At 39.6% G+C, this 20,822-nt stretch overlaps 1 pseudogene; it reads right to left on the bottom strand.

Annotated features, from left to right (window-relative positions):
• Positions 1-266: 266 nt before the first annotated feature.
• Positions 267-13,336, bottom strand: LOC126453915 (corepressor interacting with RBPJ 1-like; annotated as a pseudogene).
• Between the last annotated feature and the right edge of the window lie 7,486 nt (positions 13,337-20,822).

The raw sequence follows: 20,822 nt of genomic DNA, 5'->3' as shown, positions 1-20,822 counted from the left end.
GATTTTTAGTTGCGTTTCTTCTCGTAGTCATCAGGAAGTTTCTTGCTTGCTGTTTTCTCTTATTTCTTTTTCTTCTTCTCATGCTGAATTAATAACGGTGTGTAACATCGTCTTTGTTGTGTTCTGAATGAATTTTGCTTTTCTTTCTTCTTATCTTTGAATGCCCAGTTTCCATTTTGTCCAATTCATGTAATCCTCTCAAAAACTTTTTATTCTCTTATTTAGATAGATTTCAGCATCTCAGTATCGAAGACTTCAGCTTATTATCATTTGACTCCACATTCACTGAGCTCTGTGAAAGAAAGTGCGTTCTTTTCCATCCTAAGTCCATCCTCCTTCATCCGCTTCAGTGACGAATTAGTATCAAAAGAAGAAGTTATGTTTACAGCAATTCATGACTGATTATATAGAGGACATTCTTTATCTGTGTTACTGTGTCCCCACATTTAATGTACTTTACATTACGCACTTGTATACCAAATGGTTATTTGTGAATTTCTGACTCACCATTACGGTAGTCTTGTCTTGGGTCACTGAAGTTTCGCCGCCATGCAGTTTTGTACTCTTGTTCATCGTCTTCTCTTTCACGTTCTTTTTTAGTTCCTGTATATGGTTGATACATAAAACTGACTCTAAGGTTTTCCTTGTTCTCCTTGCTCGACAGTGCCTTGTTAGTGTACAAATGCTCTTCATTTCCCCATTGTGGTCAAAGTTCTTCCTGTAAGAATCAGCTTTCTGCCCTAGAGTCCATACTATCTTGCAGTTTGTCTCGAGAACCAGGACGGAAAAACCTTTTACATATGCAACTATTAAATCCTTTCCCCAAATTCCATTTGTGTTTTACTACTAACACTGGTCACAACACACAGCAAAGATACACAAGATAAAAACTACTGCATATCATTCTCTTCATAGGGAAAGTGGTTATCGCTGAAACAACCGGTTTTCGATTATATCATTTTGTTTAAACGCCAGTTTAACCTCCTTTTACAACCGTTCAAAAAACTTGTTTCTGAAATATCTGATTTTCGGTTTTTTATTTCTGTAACTTCGTGTAACAAACGGAGAAATGAAACAAAGTCTGAAAAATTAGGACTATCTCAGTTCAAGATGCATAGAATCAAAATATTATATTAAATACGCAAATAAATTAGACTTAGCCCATACACTATTCTCTGCTATTCTTTAAAATAAGATACGTGGTTGAATACTACAGTAAAACCACCATTATTCGCTTAGTGTTTCTAAATTTTTGAATCTACCCTCAAATATCGTGTTATAATTGAGGATGCTACCACTATTTGGGCATTACAAATAGTCAATGCTGAAGGGTGAAAACTGAGATTGAAGAACTCTATTTTCCGTTCTAATTTGTCCATTTTCGAGAACTGCGAGCAGGTAGAGGCATATTGTGTACACCCACGTAGCAAATCAGCTATTTTCTATTTTTAATGGTAAGCTATGAACGAACTGTTAAGCAAGTTTGTTGTGACGCTTCCCGTTTTTAATCTTTTGCAGAAAATGGAGTATTGCATTTCACTGATACCGCAGTTTGTAAAATACTTCCAGACTAGCTACGGTGACATTCCGTAATACAATTGCTGTCCGACGACGACTGTGAGAAAGTAAAACACAGAGCAGGTGGGGCAAATCTTGCACACTGCGTTCACACATGTACCATTGTAACGGAACATCCTCCTCTAGGATTACTTTTCCTCAACAGTCGTTGTCGATACCAGTATTTTTTTCGAATCTTGAACTGGTCAATATTATCTCAGCTGCTTTTCTGAAAACTTTCGTATAATTATATACACAATATGTTATATCTCCAGCTAAAATTTATAAAAAGGAATTACTTTATTTTCGATGTTACAATCGATAAGTACAAGCTCTGAATGTACAGTTGCACTTCTTTTTTGGGAAACATTTGAAATTACGAATTATGTCGCACACTTAAAATTTTTATTATTAATTGCGCAATCTAGTGTTGTTTATTGTGTTTACTGCTTGATTTATTTATGAATTAATAATCGGAATTAATAGAAATTCATTTGTCAAGACTGTTGTAAACCCTTTGGAATAAGGTAACTACCGCAGAGTGAAGCAGTAGCAAGCATGCCTCTCATGTGATTGGACGTATTTATGTATTATGAGAGAACAATGTAATTTCGGCTTTGTTAATGTGGGGAAACTACAGCCGTAATTTTTCCCGAGGGCATGCAGCTTTACTGTATGATTAGAGCTGCATCAAACCAGTCTCAGGACTGAAGACCACAACAACAACAATGTGAAAATTCAAAAGACTGTATGACGTGCTAAAATGTGACAAAAACGGGGTGGTCCATTGATAGTGACCCGGCCAAATATCTCACGAAATAAGCATCAAACGAAAAAACTACAAAGAACGAAACTCGTCTAGCTTGAAAGGGGAAACCAGATGGCGCTATAGTTGGCCCGCTAGATGGCGCTGCCATAGGTCAAACGGATATCAACTGCGTTTGCTTTTTTAAATAGGAGCCCTCATTTTTATTACATACTCGTGTAGTACGTAAAGAAATATGAATGTTTTAGTTGGACCACTTTTCTCGCTTTGTAATAGATGGCGCTGTAATAGTCACAAACGTATAAGTACGTGGTATCACGTAACATTCCGCCAGTGCGGATGGTATTTTCTTCGTGATACATTACCCGTGTTAAAATGGACCATTTACCAATTTCGGTAAAGGTCATATCGTGTAGATGTATGGCAATTGTGATCAAAATGCCCAACGGGAATGTGCTATTTGTGCTGCTCGGTATCCTGGACGACATCATCCAAGTGTCCCGACCGTTCGCCGGATAGTTACGTTATTTCAGGAAACAGGAAATGTTCAGCCACATGTGAAACCTCAACCACGACCTGCAACAGATGATGATGCCCATGTAGGTGTTTTAACTGCTGTCGCGGCTAATCCGCAACATCAGTAGCAGACAAATTGCGCGACAATCGGGAATCTCAAAAACGTCGGTGTTGAGAATGCTACATCAACATCGATTGCACCCGTACCATATGTCTATGCCCCAGGAATCGCATGGCGACGAATTTGAACGTCGTGTGCAGTTCTGCCACTGGGCACAAGAGATATTACGGGACGATGACAAATTTTTTTGCAGGCGTTCTATTTAGCGACGAAGCGTCATTCACCAACAGCGGTAACGTAAACAGGCATAATATGCACTATTGGGCAACGGAAAATCTACGATGGCTGCGACAAGTGGAACATCAGCGACCTTGGCGTGTTAATGTATGGTGCGGCGTTATTGACGAAGGATAATTGGCCCCCATTTTATAGATGTCTATCTCAGTGGTGCAATGTATGCAGATTTCCTACGTAATGTTCTACCGATGTTACTACAAGATGTTTTTCACTGTATGACAGAATGGCGATGTACTTCCAGCATGATAGATGTCCGGCACATAGCTCGCGTACGGCTGAAGCGGTATTGAACAGCATATTTCATGACAGGTAGATTGGTCATCGAAACACCATACCATGGCCCGCTCGTTCAGTGGGTCTGACGCCCCCGGATATCTTTCTGTGGGGAAAGTTGAAGGATATTTGCTATCGTGATTCACCGACAACGACTGCCAACATGCGTCAGCGCATTGTCAATGCATGTGCGGACATTACGAAAGGCGAACTACTCGCTGTTGGGAGGAATGTTGTTACACGTATTGCCAAATGCATTTAGGTTGACGGACATCATTTTGAGGATTTATTTAATTAATGTGGTGTTTACAGGTAATCACGCTGTAACAGCGTGCATTCTCAGTAATGATAATTTCACAAAGGTACATGTATCACATTGGAACAACCGACATAAAACGTACCTACGTTCTGTATTTTAATTTTAAAAAACCTACCTGTTACCAACTGTTCGTCTAAAATTGTGATCCATATGGTTGTGACTATTACAGCGTCTCCTACCACAAAGCGAAGAAAGTGGTCCAACTAAGACATTCATATTTCTTTACGCACTACACGAGTATGTAATACGAAATGGGATTTTCTATTTAAAGAAACGAAGTTTGACCTATGGCAGCGCCATCTACCGGGCCAACCATAGCGCCATCTGGTTTCCCCCCTCAAGCTAGACAAGTTTCGATCTTTGTAGTTTTTTCGTTTGACGCTTATTTCGAGAGATATTTGGCCCAGTCACGATCAATGGATCACCCTGTATATTAACGTAACAACAAAAACTCTGCAATCATGAGGACCTAAAGTGGGATAATTTCAGTTTCAAGAATTTCGCTCCCCCCAAATTTATCATAAAAGATTTTGCTAATTGTGGACAATAGCTGGAATTAGGAATTTAATAGGCCACATTACTGGGAAACAGATACATTACTGGCTCAGTAACGCTGTTCCAATTTTTATGCCATGTGTTTATTGCTCGTTTCTGTCGGCATTGTTATTAAAATAGCATTAATCGCTTTTCCCATTTTCTGTGTTATGTCCTTAGGTTGGTTAGGTTTAAGTAGATCTAAGTCTAGGGGACTGATGACCTCAGATTTCAAGTCCCATAGTGCTTGGAGCCATTTGAACCATCTGAAGAAGTTTTAACCGCAGATCGGTAGGTTTCCTCGTAAGTTGCGAATATTTTGGTTTAAATCAACAGTCTCAATCCTCAACTACTTAAATAGTCAAATGTCTTGTCAATTAGACAAATTAATTAAACTGTCAGTTGATTCTTATTGCATCGTCTCGTCACTCGAAGTCGAAGAGTCAGCGGTTTGTTGCTCGCGCATCGTGATTCATTATTAATATACATTCACAATTTATAATGCCCCACTGTATTAATTGTAGCAATATTTATCTTATTATTGTCGCTGTGAATATAGGGGTTTTGTTATTTGAGATCCATTTTAGAAATCGAGGGAAAATCAGAGTCAGAAATCAATAAAAGAATTAGTAGCGGACGGAGGGTCATTGGGATGCTTAACTCAGTTTTATGGAGCAGAAATGTAATGAGCAGAACTAAAAAATTAATATACAAATCCATATTAGAAAGTGTAGTTCTGTATGGAACGGAGACCTGGAAATTAACATGAAGCACATTAAAAAATTACAAGCTCTAGAGATGCACTTCTGGAGAAGATCGGCAAGAATCTCCAGGAAAGAAAAGGTAAGGAACACCGAAATAATAAGGAGAATGGAAATAAAAGAAAGAATATATGACGTTATGGATAGGAAGAAGTTAAAGTGGTATGGGCATGTACGACGAATGGAGAAAACCAGAATACCAAAATTGATACTGGAGTGGGAACCGGAGAGGAGAAGAAGAAAACGACCAATGACCAACTGGCTCCAAAATGTACAACACACAATGAGGAGAATGGGCGCAGAGGAAGAGGACACACAAGATCGAAACATCTGGAGGAATATTTTGAAAATATAGTTTAAGAACGTTTATTGTCTGTATTGTAATTTCCAAGTAAATTATTATGTTGTAGAGAAGCCTCTGTACTGAGGAAAGCTCAAAATAATAAAAAAATGTTGGGTTTCACTGGCACCTTTTTCATGTGTATAGCAATTGATATATGGTAGACAGACTGATAATAATCTGCATTTTCTTATGTGAATAATTAGACGTTCTCAGTCTTCCAGCGTGCGCCTTATGTAAATTATTGGTGCTAAATATAATTGTGGAATCTTGATTAGGTTTTCTCGCTCACCACTCCCTATATCCCCGTATTCTGCGCCGTTTGATTCGTTCTCTAGCGTTTCCACATCACAATCACATCAACACTAGCAGGTTTAGAAAGGCAGAAATGGCCCTGATGGATATGTTACTCAGGTGATACCTAGTGGTTAGTCCACGCTCAAACTGATTGACCTCTCCTGACCGACTCATTTAGCTTTTACTATTTCCCTACCGAGAACAAAATACTCCCAGCCTCTTTTTTAGCTTCCGAGCCCGCCCTTGGTGACCTCTTTTGGTTAGTTTCGCATTATATGGCGATATCCGGATATTTTCATCAGATAAATGTATTAATCATCATTACATTTTGGCTTTTGAAACATAATGCAGCAGTTCATTACCAGGTTGGTCAGATGATGGCGTGGGTTACTTTATAACTACTTTTAAGAACTACAATATTCTACAGTCTTATGATGCTGTTAAATTAAGCGTTTAGCCGTCCCAACGCTATCTGACAAAACAGCGCTCTGTGAACAGGAGGAGATTAAAAAAACTTTCTAACTTTCGAAGTAGCTGCTTCACATGAAACATCCTCTTTTGTACAATCATTCTACATTTTCATTTGCATCGTGAATTTCTGTATGTAACACGGACGTATCGTAAGTCTATCTATGCAATATAAACCATTTATACACACTATTGTCATAAACTTCGCAGAGTATTTAATATTTCGTTCTGTATCGTATTTAAGTTTGCTGTTACGCTGTGCACTGTATTAACTACTCATGGCTATTTTTCTTACGTTTTCGTATGCAGTCTCATGCGCATATGAACAAAATGTTTGACAGTTAAATAATAAATAAAAAAATAAAAAAATAAATAAAATAAAAAGATAAAATAATAGCAAAGTAACAAAGGTGTAAAAATGAAAAATTGAAATTCGAAAAGTAATAAAAAAACTAAAAATATCCGGTAGGCATGTGACCTACATGTTGTGGTGAGGCTTGTGTGGTCGTAGGACGCAGCAGGCTACAGCCATACCGCCCCTAACTATAGAGGAGCCAGTGTACAGATGCCGAACTCAGACAACATGATTCGAAACAAAATTAAAAAAAAACCTGTACTGGATCAGTCGTCGCCCAAGTCAACAAAAAGCAGCATCAGTTGCCAAGCTATGGCGGTCAGATATCAGAATTATGGTGGTGTAAAATTTGAGAACCAGAATGAAAAATTCTCGTATCATGGCACAAAAAAGGCGAGTATGTCCTGGACAGAGTTAGGAATTTAAGACAGAGGAACTTATTTTCAACCTGTCTGATAGCATTAAAGACGTTTAAATCAGAACATTTTGACATATTCGCGCTCCTTTACGAGTTAACCCTATTTCCCAAGCACATTGAGCTCTCTTAGCTGGCAGAGTGTTGGCAAACCTTCATTTGCAATTTATACGTTAAAGAATCTGATACTGTAGCAACAAAATCCAGATGATTCGCCAGTCGTAGCAAACAATATAGAATATCACACGGATGAAGAGCACAGCGTAATATCTGGAGGGATAACATATCTTGGGGTGGATTTGTTCGTCGAAAAGGGGGAGGGGCTCTTTGTTTTTTACCTTTAACGAAGAAATTTGGTGAAATGGTTTTACGTTGTTCAGATAAATTTTCTTAGTGCTTTAGATACTATGTACAACGCTCCTAAACATACGCCTTTCGCAACTGATGGGTACTGCCACTTGAGATCTTTTAACATAAGAAGTTGTATTGAAATTGTTTTAGACTTATACACTACTTAAACTAACTTATGCTAAGAACAACACACACCGATGCCCGATGGAGGACGCGAACCTCCGGCAGAAGGGGCCGCACAGTCCACGACATTATGCCTCAAACCGCGCGGCCACTCCGCGCGGCAACTTCGAGATATATCGCACGCTTAGGGCACGCTCAGATATTCCATAATATTTTATTTAAAAAACAACATACAATCATGAATTTTTTGAACAGCATTAACATTTAGTTAATACTATTGGACCAAAGCGTAATTTACAATTTATTTTATATTTTTATATTACTGTAAACGTAAACGACCAAGCACTGTCCCAAATTTTCGGTGGTAAGATTGTGTCTTCGATCACTCGATATATTTTTATAAGCAGGAAAGGACCGTTCTACATTAACTGAGGTAACTGGGCAGTATTTGAATTTGGGTGATATGTTGACACTTATTGTTTGTGGTGAAAGTTCATACTTCCCATTAATAAAACTATCAACTTGACACAAGGGTTCAAATCATGGGTTATTGTTTAAAATATTTTCAAACTGTTCTTTAAATTTTCTTGGGAATAACCCCGGCAGTGAGGAGATCACTAGAATAATTTTATTCGTTAGCTGAATAGTTTTATTCAACGCCAAACCTTGAGTTTCAAGCCTTACTTGGAAATGTATGGGGAAAATGAGTGCTAATCACAGTAATGTCTTTTTAATATCGGAATCATTAAAAGCTTCCTTGCACTGGCAAACTGCCAAAGCCTCTGCAGTATCGAAATCGTTTAATACCCTTCTAATGGCCTCGAAATGTTCATTGTAAAACAACACAGCCTCGACCCCGGTACTCCAGCGAGTTACCACTGGTTCTGGAGGTAAAGGCACTTTTGGTAGTTTTTCTTTGCAGGACTTGACGTGAGAAGAAACCTTTAGAAACACTTTCGTTGTCGATCAAATTAGTTTATTTAAATTCACAAACGTGGAACGTACTTCTTCGGCAACGCGGTGTACTCCACGAGCAAAGCACGTCACATTAATCAAATTTTGAGAAAATACTAGGAATGCTTTTCCTACTTTGATCATATTGGGAGCAGCATCTGAAATAAACACAAACACCCTTTCATCTGCAGAAGATTATGGACATATTTTTCTAATACCCTCATTCACAAATCTGGCAAGGTAGAGTTATTTACTTTTTCAAGTTATTTGCCGGCCGCTAGATAGGAGGAACAAAGCTCTTCTTTTAAAACACCAACAATTAAATTTGCAATGTAATGGCCACAAGTGTCTGTAGTTTCGTCAACTGAAATCCAGATAATGCTGTTCCTAATTTCATTGCGTATTTCTTCCAGAACATTTACGTAAATTGTCGGAATCTAATTTTTACGCAATGTTGATTCATCGGGTATATTTTGATGTAACCAATATTAGCGCAGGAAGCCTTCGAGTACAGGGTTTGTAAGTTTGTGAAGAGGAATATTGCTTTCAATGAATGCTTCACATAGATCCATGTTAAACCGACTTTTTTGGTTACCCTTGGACAAATCCCTGCTAGTGCAACTCGCTGCTGTCAGTAGTTGTTGTCGTGCTCCTTTCTTCAGCATTCCTTGCGATATGAAGACTTGTCTTGACATGCTGGTCTATTTGAAACTTTTTTTTGCAACAAACGTTTTTCTCGGTAACTCAAAAAAATAAAACAACTCCGTCAAATGTAAATGTCCCAGGATGGTCAGCTATACACGAAACGACGTTTCTTTTTCGGGTGGCATGGCACCCAACACTTTACACTACAGGTCGTAAACACGTTTAATTGTGTACAAGTAAACAGAAAGCTAAACGGAAACAATGGACATGCGACTAAGTGCTTGAGTAGTTTACTTTAATTGTTGCCGACGCTACTGTATGACCGCGGAGGGGATTAACCGAGGGCGCTGGTGCAGGAGCATTGACTCTGTCTGCCTGTTTCTGTTCCTCTTCTGTAATGATTTCTCTAGGCAGTGGCCTCTGCGTTAGCGATTGCAAGCAGTTCTAGGTCGCGGTCAATCTGTCAGACATTAAAACTGGATCGAGCTAGAGACTCCCGTCTAAATTTTTAAATTATTGTAAACATAGAGTGAAAGTATGCATCGTCACTAGCTTTTAGTCAAATTCACAATAACTGTTGGAAAGGAGCCAAATATGTAAATGCATATGATTATTTTTTTCTTTATAATACTTATACGCTGATATGAGCTATCTTATGCACCTCTTTGGTTTACAACATGTAGTTAGTCTTTCATCCTGTCGGTTCTAGGTTCTTCCCTTTACGCCATCTCCTTTTCTTATGTGCTGTCGGTCTTACTTCTGAGACAGACACTATCAGGGCGATGTAAAACGTAACAGTACGATTCTAACATTGTTTATTTACTCACTCGATTTAGATAACCAGGGCTAGAGGTTTCCGTGATTTTCCAAAAGTATCCTCCAAACTGTACGTAATATTTAAATAGTTGATGCTCTGCACGTCCTGTAACAGTCATTACTTCCTTATTCGATAAATTGCTTACCTAGAACCTGAGAGTTTTCTTTAAAGTAATTCTTCATCTTCCAGTACCGTATCTCTCGCATCTCGAAGTTTTCTTTCTAGTTCATGTGAACTTACGATAAAACATTTCTCTCGATGCTGTCATCGTAACAGGCGACAGAAAGGCCACTAACTTTAATCAGAACAGGAGACTGAAGATTGGCAAGTGATATTCGTTGGTTGATTGCCTGTAATTATAAATGACCCTTAAGATGATAGGTTTAAGCATGCCTGTACCTAAACCTGTCATCTTAAGGGTCTTGAAATTTTAGCCCCAGCATGGACTACTGGGGGGCAAATACGAGTCTATTCCGATCTCTGGTGCAATTCGATACGAAATTACATTGGTAGCTGCCCTCTCTTGCCGTACGCTCAAAAGCTATCTGAAACAATGCTACTGTGAAATACATTCACCTCGCGTATTGGTTCCTGGAGCGCCGCCTATGGAACCCGATCCCAGAGATATATTCACGTGGATTTAACTTCACATACGCATTTAAAGATAAACTAAACGACAAGGAGGTGGGCGACGAGGGTGGGTGGGGAGAGGGAAGATGGTGAGGGGAGGGGAGAATTTACAGAATTCCAGTAAAATGAGTATATTTAATCCTAGCCCTGTACAACAAATAATATGCGAAACTTCGTGATATGACACACACCAGTATTCACACAAGGTATTTGTTAACAGAAACATGGATTATTGCTCGACATAAACAACTCCCACCTTTCGATAGTCTTAATCCATCTCTGACAACGCTTGCGAGTATGAATGATCAACATGGGTGAACTAAAGAATATCAGGAAACGTTCGCTAATTTTATCTTACAGGTCGCCGGGTCGAATCCGTTTGCTACCTGCGGAAGTGTGTCTGCCCCAGAAGCATTTCTACGTTCTTACACTGCCCGACACCTTCAAAATTACCAAGAAAAAAGACATGCCCGTGTCCATGGTGCCAGAGATCGTGCCGGAAAACACTACTTCAATCTGCAATCCGATGATTTTTTGCCCAGGTAAATGACCGTATGGAGCTACTAGCGGAGACACCCTCTCTGGAGTTGTTCGATCACTTCGATGGCTTGCGCTTTGATGAAGATGAGGTAAAATTAGTGACACATCACTAACACAGAGTCCTTGAGCAAAGAAATATGTTTGACCTCGCAGGTAATCGAACGCAGGACTCCGATATCCGAAAGGAGCGAGACTTTCTTTTGGTCTTCTTTCTTTCCATCTGTTTCTTCGTCGTTTCTCGTCAGTGGTCCTATGTGTATGTATCACGAAATCTTCCGCGTTCTATAGAGGAAAACTTTTTTTTTTTAGTTACCGAAGGTAGTCTTTCGCTGACCAAATGCTCTGAGGTACCGTGCTGACAACCTATAAGTCAGGCAATTAATAATGAAACAGAGTGATCGGGAAACGCAATACCGGCAACAGAATACAATGTTTCCGCGAATCGTATCGTTTGTATCATAGACTAGGAATTACCGTGTGTACTTCGATGTATCCCTCAACTCTCCCTTTCCAGCGACCGCATAAAGAACTGCCGTTGGGAATTCAGCGCGCTAACCCCATTCTGTTGCCTGGCCGGTAGAAGTGCTCTTTTCGACGCCCGTTGTTAATGGTGCATAGCACTGACCGACAGCAACAAAGCTCTCCAAATGAGAACAATGGCAGCGTTGCGTCGTTGTTTTGAATGTGAATAGTGGGATTTGGGCCGTAAGCGGCAGTGCTGCAACAACAAAGAACTCATTGAATTGATGTCAGCATCAGGTACACCGTAAGCCTACGCCTGGTAGGGTTTATGTGATGTTTCTCGTTGTCTAACATAATGGGGAAGTTTCTTATCACCTACTCCATCTCAAAAAAGCTACAGCGGAACAGTTACAGGGAAATTAGCGTCATTTTTCGAGTATACTCATGAAGTTTCATGCGTCAGCATTAAACACGTAGCAGTTTTTCTGCTAACACGAAAAAGTTTTCTTCGCACTTGGAGTACACAGATCATGGCGAATATTAGTATATCACCTAGTCAGTGAGAGAAAAACTGATTTATATCCAACAAAATCTAGTGTGTTTTGAAAAGCAGTTAACAGAAATCTTTAATCCAGTTTTTTCACATTCGTTAAATGACACAATTTTCTGTTAGAAAGGTTTCATCCAAGCGTGTACTGATTAAGCAAATCTCTTGACTTCGAAAGTTTGTAATTCAATTCTGCACTACATTTTCGATGGCCTACTGACGAGGCAGAAGGTATTCTGGAGGCTCACCCTCGAACATGCAAGTAAATTCTGCCGTGTCTCATAGACGAGTCACAGCGCCGTTACACTTCATGTTATAAACAAGTAGTTCAGCAAATTACGTTACTGGTAATCTCAGATTGCGTCTGTTAGGAGGCGCAGTCTGCTATAAACTTCATGAAATGAAAAGTGCTGTTCTGTCGCCAATACCCAAACAAAAATACTATCCTCCACAATGGCATGAGTATCGATGACTATGATCTATCTTGGAGCTCTACTTCTCGCATCACAAAATTTTTTTGTCTGAAGAAATTCCAGAAGAAATTTGATGAAAATATGTCTTCATTCCAGCGACAGTAAAATTCAATTATAGCTCTGACAGATAGTTAAAATACCATCCAAACAGAAAACGTTCTAGGTTGCCTTACAGGTTTTGTCAGAAAGGGTTCAGAAATCAATAATGGAAAGAGTTAGAACGATCACGATGGAGAAATAAGTAAGAGATTGATGGGTTGGAACGAAATTTATAGAAGCCAGGGTGAGTCTGCCAACAGTCTCTATGTACTTGAAACAAATACAGTGGGTACGAAATTGCTGTACTTGGGTTGTGAAGAAGTACGATGAAGTATGTCTTTGGAGATGCATACATATCTCGTGGACAACGTATTGTAATAAATGCAGTTACTGCATAAACACAGGCACTTCAACATTAATTATCGTTGCTCACTCTACTTTTCGCAGACGCGATGGACAAGAAAGAAAGTCGTACAAATACGAGGAAATCCTTGGCACGAGAATAAGCAGTGGCGTTTATTTTGGCGCAGCCGTTTCGCCGTCTGCCTGGCAGACAGCGCTGGCGTGCAGGAACGGCACTATCTGCGCTATCACTTCTCTTTGGCGACAGTCTCGCGGGAGTTCTCCGCCATAATCCTTATTTATACGTGTGATCTTATGAAACCCAGTGGGACCCTAACTTTAAATTATAGCCCATTTATAATCTCTCTGCCTTATATCTGAGTTTCTCGCTCTGAGAGGGTGCTTTACTCAAGTCGTCCGAGCCCTCGTCGTCATCGTCGTCGTCGTCGTGCATGACACAAAGGATGAGAGGTTTTTGCATAAACATTTAGACTGTTCTTCAAGAAATAGTTACGAGAAGATAAGGATGACTTTGTCCTCGAGGTAAAAATGCAAACCTGTTTGCATAAATTTACAGTAAAGTACTGCATCATCACTCGTCTACCGGATGTAACATACAAACTTCGCAAGAAAGTCCATCCAGTTCTATTGTAGTTTTACAACCTAATAGTACCACGAAAATTGTACTAACTTTCATTGAAGAATATTATTTTCGTTGGTTGTCCATGAGTATTCTCGTAATTTACTTAGCTGCACTGAAATATTACCATTTATTCTTACAGCAATCGTTTACAAAAAATTAAAATATAGATGAACACATCGCTCTACGGAACACTTTCCGTACTCTATTTTGTTTCATTAAATTAAAACAGAAAATACAGAAAAAATTTCTGAATATTAAATACAAGAGGTGGAGCTCCTCAGAAATGATAAAGAATTCAACTACACTAAGCAGATGTAACAGTATTAACCCATTTATTACAAGTGAATACCAAATTTTGAAATGATCTGTTCAAAGTGTGACCTCCCCCTCACTTATCAAGCTTAATGACAGTGAAAAATTGAACCGTGTGTACCTAATGGAAATTTGGGAAAAGCAATCGTCACTGAAGTTAATCTGTCGGTAAAGATGGAGGAAAGGGTTACATCTAAATGAAAAGGAAAAATGCAAATGAAAATGGTGGAAATTAATTTGGAAAAGGGGTAAAGTTAATAAAGAAAGTAAATATGCGGCCGTTATGTTAACAATTAACTAGCGGTAATTCGATATTTAAGATTTGGGGGAAATTACGGTCGCCAGTCCTAAGGACAATTACTATAGTAACTGAAAAAGAAAGGTTATTACACATATAATTAGCACTAGAAGCGTGGCAACTGAGGTCGACACATGTAGTGTGAAAACTGAAAGTTTGTCAGAAGTAATAAATTTCGCTACACTCTGACTTAATTTAGCAAAAGAATTAATAAAACCGGAAAATCGAAAGTTAATTTAGTGACTGAGGTTAATAGTGAGCTTTCTTTGTGAACCACATCGAAATTCAGTAAAATACGGTTAGTCTTGGAATACCTAAACAATCATTTCAAAAGCCACTTGAATCTACGCAATTTAGAAATAAGAGATTTTACTTTGAACTTGAATTAAATGATTCTGAACAATTAACAATAGTAAAATTTTGTATGTACCAAGCTGAGCTGCAGTCACAGGTAAACTAACATGTGGTAACAAAACTCGCACTCTAAATTTGAGCTTGTGTAATCTAAATATTGTAGCCAGCTATGAATACCTTAACTAAACTTTGAAATTAAAGCAGTGAAATCAAATGATGCTGGCGTTTGAATTTCAAAGACACTCGGGTTCATTCCGGATAAGGAAGGGACCCTGCATGGTAATGCAATTGGGACAATGAGCAACAAAGGTTCATGCTACGTTGCTGTCATTTAGTTATGAAAATGGATCAGTTTGAAAAGCTGAGATCTGCCATACATTTCTAAAACTTTACGTGCTTCCAGTCTTCCTTGTTGGCTGATTGAAGGTTTGAAGCCGTCGATCGAGGAGGTGGTGACAGTCACTCATTGTCGGCCGTCGCTGTTGCAGAAGTGGGTGTTGGCGCGCCTTCTTCTCGACACGGTCACCAGGCAAAACGGGCTCTTGATGTGCGCCAGCTAATGCTTCCCGTCCGCGACACCGTGTCAGAAACTATCATAGCAAGTCGAGCGCAATTACATGCTGCCTAACCCCAAAAGTGCGGCAACTCGCGGGAGTGTCACACAACACACCTGCCTCACTGCACCATCCCAGCCAGAATCCCGCTGCTCTGCCCGTGCTCCACGCAGCAGAGTTAACACTCCCAAAGATCCTACACACTTTGGTTCTCCACACGACCTATCGATGTAATCATTCGATAGCATAGTTTTCCCTAGGCCAGATGCAGCGTAAAAATATAAATAATATTTACAAAACAAACCAATTATGCATCGACATAAATTCATAAGTAAACATATACAAATAGTAAAACAATTACAACATATAAAGACACAGAAATGTCATCTCTTCAGGTAACAAAATAAGGAAAAAAATTTGCAGTGCAATAGATGGAAATAGGAGGAGACGCATTTCCGGCGTTACACGTGCCCCACATTGTCAGAGGATGTTCGTGTAACCTAAACAGACTCAGAAAATGTCCCAAAAAGGAAAAAAAAGCAGCAGAAATGCATATGATCAAAACATCAAGAAATTTAGCAATAGGCTAATTAACCATAAACCAATTTTTTTACCATAGTAATTGAGTGGAGACACTCCTAATCTTATTCCACTCTGTCATCTTACACAAAATAAAACAGGTTGACAACATATTAAGATTCATAGAAAACATAGAAAATGGTTTAGCTATTCAAAAAATCAAAATTCTTAACAGCATCAAGAAATGTACTACTATTTATAAATTAATCCGAGTACATGGTCATAAAAAACAGGTATATCAAAATACGCAAATTACTAATTAATTACATAGAATACACATTTTATATAACCTTTTTATAATTAATATTCTCGTCATGAGAGTCCACTTAACGCTAAACAAGAAAATAATATACAGCAGATCGACAAATGCATAAATATTGACAGCAGAATTCTTTCACATCAGCTGTCCGGGAAGAAATACAATTCCGCCTTCCGTACCCGCAACTACAAAGAATGCCGACAGCGGCACAAGAGCCGACAGCGGCACAAGAGCCGACAGCGGCTCCGCCTCGCCAGTATTGTTGCGCCCGCCTGTGCGGCACGCTTGGTCTCACTCGCCCTTGTAACGGCATTTCCAGAACGTCCGTTTCACTGAATTATTTCGGAAAAACCCACTCCCGATTAATCTCAAGGAGTCCATTAACACTATCACAGTTGATAACTCAACACTGTCCATCATCACACGCATGTACTAACCTGAAACTTAAAACAGCGTCTAAGTACATCGGCAATGACTAGTAAAACACATATTCATGAAATTTTACAGCTAGTTACAAAATCATATTTACATTGCTTAATTTACTGTGACTCAGCTGAAAACTTAAACTAGCAGCTTGGATTTTTCAATTGATAAATAATCACTCTCTCATTTAGTAAAAATGAATTACTTATTAATTACAACTTCTTTAATGTCCTCTTGGTCGGGCAAAAGCATGGCAATCTAGCAAATCGTTTAAATCTTACACTCTATATTTACATACTGTACAAATTACCCATTCTCTGGTATTAATCAATCCTAGGTTGGTACAATTTCAAGTCTACAATGGTCTGTATACTTAAAAGTTTTCCAGAGCTTGGATACTCTAAGCAGTAAGCATTTGTGTGAGGTATACCAATGACTTTATATGGTCCATTATAAACAAACTTAAATTTAGAGATTTCATTGTCTATCTCGCTCGATTTCTCATGAGCTTTTACAAGTACTAAGTCTCCGATTGCAAACTTAGCAAAACGCGCTTTAGCGTCATGACGACGTATGCGAGCATCGGCTTTTAGCGTCATTACTTCTCACAAACGATCTTTTTTCACACCAATACTAATGTCAATCCGTGGAGGGAATTTGATTATCTCTTCCACTAAACTTTTACTTCTGTCATCCAACAGGATTTCCTCTGGAGAAAATCCCGTTGATTCATGTCTCAAGGTGTTCATAATTCTCTCAAATACTGCTATACATTTGCCCCATGCCCTATGGTTGTGATGGCAATAGGTACGGCAATGTCGGCCTAGCTCGCGCATATACCTCTCAGCAGGATTCCCAGCCGGACAATAAGCTGAAATATGGATCACCTCGACCCCATTACTTTCCATGCCTTCATTCCACAACTTTGAAGTAAATTGTGCCCCATTGTCTGATAGAATCGCCTTGGGCTTACCAATATGAACAAAATAATCGTTCACAAGCTTGCTATAGACCGCTTTGGCTGTAGCTTTCCTAATCGGGTATGGTTTGATGAAATTGGAGAAAGCTTCTAGCACTACTAAAATGTAGGCAAAGTTTCCTGATGACTTGGGCATAGGTCCGTACAAGTCCACGCACAGTAATTCAAAGGCGTCGTTAGGCCTTATTTTTTGCATAGGACCACGATTCGTACAGTTGATTCAGATAAGTGAGCGCCTTATGGTCCGTATTTTTGTTACATTTTGATAATGGGAGATTCGTCGGCATATCCAACAGCGACATGGGGGAGAGGGAGAGATAGTTTTACATCTGCTTCAACTTGTATTCTTACAAGCAGTCTGGGAGCATCATAACGAGTTGGAAATTTGATTTCCATGGCACAGGAGTCTGTAAGGAAACACCAGATAGTGTAATCTCTCCAACTTTTAGTCGTCTCTTATACACGCCAGCACCATATCAGTTATCAGCACAATGTTACCAGAGTACATTCCGCCAACTGGGAAGAAATCCAACGCCAGCGCACAGTGCTTTTGAATGTGTAGGAGCAGCTGTCTGGAAACTTACAGAGGAACACAGTTCAGAACGCAGGTGTTAATTTTCTTCTACACACTACATTTCAGAAAATTGTACATATGCCGACATTTAGTTTTCAGTTGCTTCAAAATAAGATTAAAGAACAATCATTAAAAATCTCATTGATTCCGAAGTCTACATAAAATTTTTAGATAGCATTGAACAATATTGTGCTGAAGTCGGTCGTTTTAAGGGATTAAACTCGATCTACATATTTTCCTCATTTCTGAGGTAATCATTGTGTAGCTGACAACAGCTTTCAATAATAATACGAAAATTCCATTCATACGATTATTGTTGCGTAAGATACTCCCCGCTTAAACGGCAAGGCGATCGCGACGCTGTTCTAACAAAAATGTTGTTATAGCAAAAAACTGGAGCTTTACAAGATTGAAGCTTATTTATTTCGTGTGGGTTCCTTCGCTGCCATAGCAGCTTTTTGATCCAACAGCTGATGTGACGATATATGTACTGTATTTTGGGGTATACTATATGAAAGACTGACAGGGCACTTAAAAATTAGTGTCAATAGACATAGCATTAAACCAACACACGTGCTCGGAATGGACAACAATTAAGAGGAAAGTCATCCGCGATCATTCGAAGGAACAATCATATTATTCCCTGATGATTCAGGCAAACGACCGAAAATCTAATTCAAAAAGGGAAGACGGAGTTTTTAACCTCGTGCATGAGTTTTTAACCTCGTGCATCAGAAAGCTCGTGCTATTGCTATCAGCAATTTATCGTAGATCGCTGGAAGAACGTAAAGTACCTAGCGACTGGAAGAAAGCGCAGGTCGTTCCCATTTTCAAGAAGGGTCATAAATCAGATGCGAATAATTATAGGCCTATTTCGCTTACGTCAATCTGTTGTAGAATAATGGAACATGTTTTGTGTTCTCGTATTATGACGTTCTTAGATAATACAAATCTCCTTCATCATAACCAACATGGATTCCGCAAACAGAGATCATGTGAAACTCAGCTCGCCCTATTTGCCCAAGAAATTCACAGTGCCGTAGACACTGGCGAGCAGATTGATGCCGTATTCCTGGACTTCAGGAAGGCATTTGATACGGTTCCGCACTTACGTTTAGTGAAAAAAATACGAGCTTACGGAATATCGGACCAGGTTTGTGATTGGATTCAGGATTTCCTAGAAGAAAGAACACAACATGTCATTCTTAACGGTTCAAAATCTGCAGATGTAGAGGTAATTTCGGGAGTACCGCAGGGAAGCGTGATAGGACCTTTATTGTTTACAATATACATAAATGACTTAGTTGACAACATCGGTAGCTCCGTGAGGCTATTTGCAGATGACACGGTTGTCTACAAGAAAGTAGCAACATCAGAAGACTCGTACGTACTCCAGGAGGACCTGCAGAGGATTAATGCATGGTGCGACAGCTGGCAGCTTTCCCTAAACGTAGATAAATGTAATATAATGCGCATACATAGGGGCAGAAATCCATTCCAGTACGATTATGCCATAGGTGGTAAATCATTGGAAGCGGTAACGACCGTAAAATACTTAGGAGTTACTATCCGGAGCGATCTGAAGTGAAATGATCACATAAAACAAATAGTGGGAAAAGCAGGCGCCAGGTTGAGATTCATAGGAAGAATTCTAAGAAAATGTGACTCATCGACGAAAGAAGTAGCTTACAAAACGCTTGTTCGTCCGATTCTTGAGTATTGCTCATCAGTATGGGACCCTTACCAGGTTGGATTAATAGAAGAGATAGACATGATCCAGCGAAAAGCAGCGCGATTCGTCATGGGGACATTTAGTCAGCGCGAGAGCGTTACGGAGATGCTGAACAAGCTCCAGTGGCGGACACTTCAAGAAAGGCGTTACGCAATACGGAGAGGTTTATTATCGAAATTACGAGAGAGCACATTCCGGGAAGAGATGGGCAACATATTACTACCGCCCACATATATCTCGCGTAATGATCACAACGAAAAGATCCGAGAAATTAGAGCAAATACGGAGACTTACAAGCAGTCGTTCTTCCCACGCACAATTCGTGAATGGAACAGGGAAGGGGGGATCAGATAGTGGTACAATAAGTACCCTCCGCCACACACCGTAAGGTGGCTCGCGGAGTATAGATGTAGATGTAGATGTAGATGTATGAATAATCACCTTACGGTCCCATAGGTAACCCTTGAACTTCTTGAATCCCCACACGATAGCGAGACACTCTTTCTCAGAAATCGTGTAGTTTCGCTCACTTTTTGATAAAGTTCGTCTCGCGAACGCTATCGTCCGGTGTTCCTTACCCTCTCCTTTACCAACTTCTTGGAACAGTCCTACCCCCACCCCGTAATTCGACGAATCCGTTCCCAGATGGAAAGGTAGCGATAAATCAGGTTGAAATAGTATGTTAGATCTTAACAACTCGTCTTTTAATCTCTCGAAAGCGGCCTGACACCCGTCGGTCCACACAAACCGAACATTTTTGCGTAAGAGGTTATTCAAATTTTCATCATTAAACACAAGTGCTTTTACAAATTTACGGTAAAATCCTGTTAGCCCTAGAAAACTTTTTAACTGTTTCCTAGACTTGGGTGGAGGGCAATCCCTTATTGCCTCTAGTTTCTCTGGGTCCTTCGTAATACCAGCAGTGGTAATTACATGCCCTAAAAATTTCAGTTCCTGCTTCACAAATTCGCATTTCTTTAGCTTTAGAGTCATTCCGCCACGGCGCAATGCTCTAAAAACTTCATCTAAAAGGTCACAATGGTCATGCCAGGTGGCATTGGCCAACAATAGGTCGTCAACATATACAGTTAATCTTGAACTCAAAGCCGCTCCTAACACTTCATCTAGGGCCCTGATGAATACGGACACAGATATATTAAGTCCAAACGGCAGTACTCTATACTGATAACACCTGCCCGCAAACAAGAAGGCGGTGTATGGCCTAGATTCTTC

Source organism: Schistocerca serialis, chromosome 1, assembly GCF_023864345.2.
Source record: "Schistocerca serialis cubense isolate TAMUIC-IGC-003099 chromosome 1, iqSchSeri2.2, whole genome shotgun sequence".
Taxonomy (NCBI): domain Eukaryota; kingdom Metazoa; phylum Arthropoda; class Insecta; order Orthoptera; family Acrididae; genus Schistocerca; species Schistocerca serialis.
This window is presented reverse-complemented; position numbering and strand designations above follow the sequence as displayed.